Genomic DNA, 5,091 nt, shown 5'->3' with positions numbered 1-5,091 from the left:
AAAGAAAGAAAGAAAGAAAGAAAGAAAGGAAGGAAGGAAGGAAGGAAGGAAGGAAGGAAGGAAGGAAGGAAGGAAGGAAGGAAGGAAGGAAGGAAAAGCTAAAGAAAGAAAGAAAAAAAAAAGAACCTGGGAAAATCCTGACTTCACTATTTATGGCTCTACCTTTTGTCACATTGGGGCCATTTTGTTTTGTTTTGTTTTGTTTTGTTTTGTTTGTTTGTTTGTTTCAGACGGAGTTTCCCTCTTGCCCAGGCTGGAAATGGTGCGATCTCGGCTCACTGCAACCTCCGCCTCCTTGGTTCAAGCGATTCTCCTGTCTCAGCTTTCCAAGTAGCTGGGATTATAGGTGCATGCCACCAGGCCCGGCTAATTTTTGTATTTTTAGTAGAGATGGGGTTTCATCATATTAGTCAGGCTGGTCTCAAACTCCTGACCTCAGGTGATCTGCCCCCCTCAGCCTCCCAAAGTGCTGGGATTATAGGCTTGAGCCACTGCGCCCAGCCTCATTTTTACTTGTCTATGCCTCATTTATTCGTCTGCAAACTGGAGATAGTATCAGTATTCACCTCACAGGGTTGATGTGAGGATTAACATGGGTTAATACATGTAATACGTCTGGAAGGATGCTTGGCACACAGTAAACTGTTCAGAAGCATTTGCTATTGTCATTACAGGGGCTGTTGGCGTGGATTTCAGAGGGACCCAGCATGGGTGACCTACCTGACAAAGTTGCTGCAGGGGGTTAATGAGACAGTGAGAGGTGAAGTTGAGTACAATGCCGGGTACCGGCAACTGCGCAATAAACGGTGGTGGTGTTCTTTTTTTTTCTTTTTTTTTTTTGAGACAGAGTCTCGTTCTTATTGCCCAGGCTGGAGTGCAGTGGCACAATCTTGGCTCACTGCAACCTCCGCCTCCTAGGTTCAAGCGATTCTCCTGCCTCAGTATCCCGAGTAGCTGGGATTATAGGCTCCTGCCACCTCATCCGGCTAATTTTTTGTATTTTTAGTAGAGACGGGGTTTCACCATGTTAGCCAGGCTGGTGTCGAACTCCTGACCTCAGGTGATCTGCCCACCCTCACCTCCCAAAATGCTAGGATTACAGGCGTGAGCCACTGCACCCGGCCGGTGGTGTTATTCTTGGGCTTCTCTCCAGCATAACCCCTGGATAAAGCATCTCAACAGAGGAGCTGTCAGAAATGCTCCCAGCATCACAAACACAAACCCAGAACTGCAGCTTTGGACTGAAAAATGACCAGCAATCACATTCTCACCTGATTTTACAAATGCCTCATCTCCTTTAACCTTCACAACAACCCAGCAAGTGGACAAAGGAGAAACTGTTACTACTCCCACTTTAAAGATGAGGACAGTGAGGTGAAGGGACTCTCCTGTGTCCTCAGGGATGCCACTTCACACCTCCAAGCCTAGTTAAGTGGCCAACCCAGGATTCTAGCTCACATCTGCCTGGATTTTGTTCTCTGGGTTTTCCCTTGATTTGTTTCCCTTCAGTCTCGGGGGTACTGGCTGCACAGCCCCAGACTAGCCTTTGAACCTCTCCAACCTCAGTCTGTTCATCTGAAATATCTGTCAAACAGCTGGCACAGGATCCAAGCTGTTCCTGACCCAAACTCTTCCTCCACAGACTCAGTCGCTGTCACTCCAAGCCCTCCTCTAACCCTTTATCCTATTACTGACCTCGGCCACTAACCCGGCAGTCAAGGAATGTCTACACTCATTTAAGTCCATGCTTTACAGATGGGGAAACTGAGGTCCAAAGTTGGCCACATACCAAAGGTTGCCTTTTAGTGCCCGGTCTGGCACCTGGGCAGTAGCTGGGTGGGGCTGCCCCTCTGGGGATACCCCTAGTGGGCCCTGGCTGACCTGGAGGTTGCTCCCTCTGCCCCTTTCTCTCTATGCTGGGCCCAGGGGCCACCCAACAAAGGCAGCACAGCTTGTTCCCCGGCTCCCCAGCCTTAACATCCCAGAACTCAGAGCTTGCTCCAGTAGGGGTCAAACAGTTCCATAGGTAAGGGCTGAGCAATGTGGGCACCTCAGTACCCATGGGGTGGAGGCTGCCACTCTTAGTTAAGTCTGGGCTTTGGAGTTGAACCTAAGTTCAAATCCCAGCTCGGCCACTTCCCAGCATTGTGACTTTGGTCAAGTCTGTTCAGCTCCCTAAACTCCTGCAAAACAGGGATAATATTTCCCTCATGAGGTTGTAAGGATTGAATGAGTTAATGCAGCATATTAAATGCTTAGGACAGAATGCTGTACATAGTAAGTGCTTAACAGACAGTGACTGTAATTATGATTAGAGAACAGAGGCCAGGAACAGGACTTGTGGGCCCATGATACTCTGCCTTCATCTTGCTCCATCCTATCCCCTCACGTGGGGTGAGGGTAGGGGGTAGACTAAGTCCCAAACCAGGTCCTGAGGCTATAGTAATAGGTGCTGGAAGACCCATAGAGACTTTAGACTTATCTCCCATACTCATTTCACAGAAAGGGAAACTGAAACCTAGGGAGAAAAGTGACTAGCCCACAGACTATAAAGGAGTGGAATCCCACCCCCCTTTAATAAATATCAGAATCAGCCAGGCACGGTGGTTCAAGCCTGTAATCCCAGCATTTTGGGAAACCAAGGTGGGCAGATCACCTGAGGTCAGGTGTTCAAGACCACCCTGGCCAACATGGTGAAACCCTATCTCTACTAAACATAAAAAAATTAGCCGGGCATGGTGACAGGCACCTGTAATCCCAGTTACTTGGGAGGCTGAGGCAACAGAATCGCTTGAACCCAGGAGGTGGAGGTTGCAGTGAGCAGAGATTGTGCCACTGTACTCCAGCCTGGGCAACAGAGTGAGACTCTGTCTCAAAGAAATTACATTAAATTAAAATTAAATATCAAAATCTTAGGCCCTGGGAAAATTCTGAACTCCCCTATCCCCAGGAGCTGTCGTACAGACCCATTCTGCAAACCCCTAACAAATCTCAGGCCACCATAACTCTACGGTGAGCCCTCTGTGAGTATCCTGCTCAGCTCTGTGGCTGGCATACCTGTTTATGGTGCACAGTACGTGCTCAGGAAAGGCTTAGAGAATAACCAAATGAAATTCGGTTTGGTTCCACACCTCTGCTCAGGCTTCCTCTCCAGAAGTCTCTCCTTGCATCTCCCCTCCTCACTCCTCACTCACCCCAGCCTCGGTCTCACCCTGCAGCCTAGGTTCCACCAGCTGGGCTCAGCTTCAGCCAACAGAGGTCTGGACCTCCACAGGGCCTGCACAGCGTCAGCATCTTCCTAGCTAGATGGATGTTCCTGCCCAGCACGGCCAGCCAGGCTCCTGGCCATGGTCCATTCTGCAGAGAGGGTGCTGGCCCTGCCCTACCATGTCTCCACCCACACTGGTCTGGGGAGTAAGGCAGCCTGGGTGGGAACTTCTGTTGGCACTTGGGGCCTACAGGAGGGAGGCCAGCCCTGGTCTAGGAGGTGGATGGATGGGCCAATCAGGAGACAGCCGGGTGTGGGGCCTCCTGGCCTTAATGAGTACCACCCACACACCCAGGCACTCCACCCATGCCCCATGTTGCTGGGACCTGGCAGGTGGTGCCTGGCTCTCCTGTACATACACTGGAAACCTCAGGGCTTCCCCACTCCATTCCCTTCTTAAAACACTCTACTGGCCTGCTATCAGACCAGCTACCATTCTGGTCTGCATACACATTGCTTTATTTGATGCTGCGTATGCCTGCAAGGTCCAGATTATTGACAAAGGACAAGCCTGGGACTCAGAGAGGTGAAGTGACTCATGCAGGGTCACACAGCAGGAAAGTGGAAGGGTCAGGATTCAACCCAGTTCTGCTGTGTGCAGAGCCTACCAGGCACTGGATGTCCCCTTTCCTCCCTCCCTCTACTCCTTTCAGCTTCTGGCTCCCTTTCTTCTCAAACCTCCTACCTCCTTGCTCAAAGTTTCTCCGTGCTTAGAATTAATAATTCCCGGCCAGATGCGGTGGCTCATGAGGTCAGGAGATGGAGACCATCCTGGCTAACACAATGAAACCCCATCTCTACTAAAAATACAAAAAATTAGCTGGGTGTGGTGGCGGGTGCCTGTAGTCCCAGCTACTCAGGAGGCTGAGACAGGAGAATGGCTTGAACAGGAGAGGTGGAGCTTGCAGTGAGCCCAGATCAGGACACTGCACTCTAGCCTGGGCGACAGAGCAAGACTCCGTCTCAAAAGAAAAAAAAAGAATTAATAATTCCCACCTCACACCTGCTTTAACGCCTTATTTACAGTTATTTCTGAAGTGTCTGTCTGACACTCAGGAGAGAATTCAAGGCAGGGAGTGATCCCAGTGGGTGCTCCTTAGACTTGTGGGTCTGTCATTCTATATCCCCACCCCCCTCCCCAACATGCTGAAGTCCCCTGGGCCTCCTCCTGCTGGTCTCTTCCCCACCCAGCCTCCTACCAACACCATCCTCCCGGCCTGGAACTGGGTGGAGGTAGGTCGCTTGCTGAAGCTCCGGGGCGCGTGCCAGTGCTCTGGCCCCTCCCCAACCCCTCCCGCTCCCCTTCAATAGCTGAGGACCTGACCCTGACGAGACACTAGGCTGCTCTCACAGGGACTCCCAGCTGCCTTAAGCCCAGCCTCAACCAGGCTCTGTCCAAGCTTCCTCCTTCTGGAGGAAAGGACTCCAGAGGCGGAGAGGGAGTCGTCCGTTCCTGAACCCAGGAGCTCTGGGTTCTGGAATCACCTTCCCCAACCCTCCTCTTCCCTCCCCACTTCTGGAGCGAGCTCGCGCTCGGGTTGGTCTGGACAGGTCCCTGCCTCCAACTAGCTGGAGAGGAGAGGTCCTGTCCCACCCTGAAGAGGTGGGGCCTGCCAGGAAGTATAGGTGAGGGTGAGACAATTCTTGAGGAAAGACAGAGGACAGAGACAGGAAGAGACAGCCAAACAGAGACGACAGATGAGAGATACAGGGAACCCAGGGATGAGAGCGAACCGGAGCCTGAACCGGACAGAGAGACCCGGGAGACCCAGACAGAGGGAAGTGCCCTAGACCAAGCCTGGCAGGGAGGGTGTGGGGCTGGC

General features: G+C 51.8%; 1 protein-coding gene across 1 annotated transcript in view; it reads right to left on the bottom strand.

Moving 5' to 3' along the window:
• The window catches only part of LOC105540978 (xylosyltransferase 1-like), a 117,523-nt gene that overhangs the window by 111,396 nt on the left and 1,036 nt on the right, over positions 1-5,091 (bottom strand). The window lies entirely within an intron of this gene.

Source organism: Mandrillus leucophaeus, unplaced genomic scaffold (genome assembly GCF_000951045.1).
Source record: "Mandrillus leucophaeus isolate KB7577 unplaced genomic scaffold, Mleu.le_1.0 Scaffold23, whole genome shotgun sequence".
Taxonomy (NCBI): Eukaryota; Metazoa; Chordata; class Mammalia; order Primates; family Cercopithecidae; genus Mandrillus; species Mandrillus leucophaeus.
This window is presented reverse-complemented; position numbering and strand designations above follow the sequence as displayed.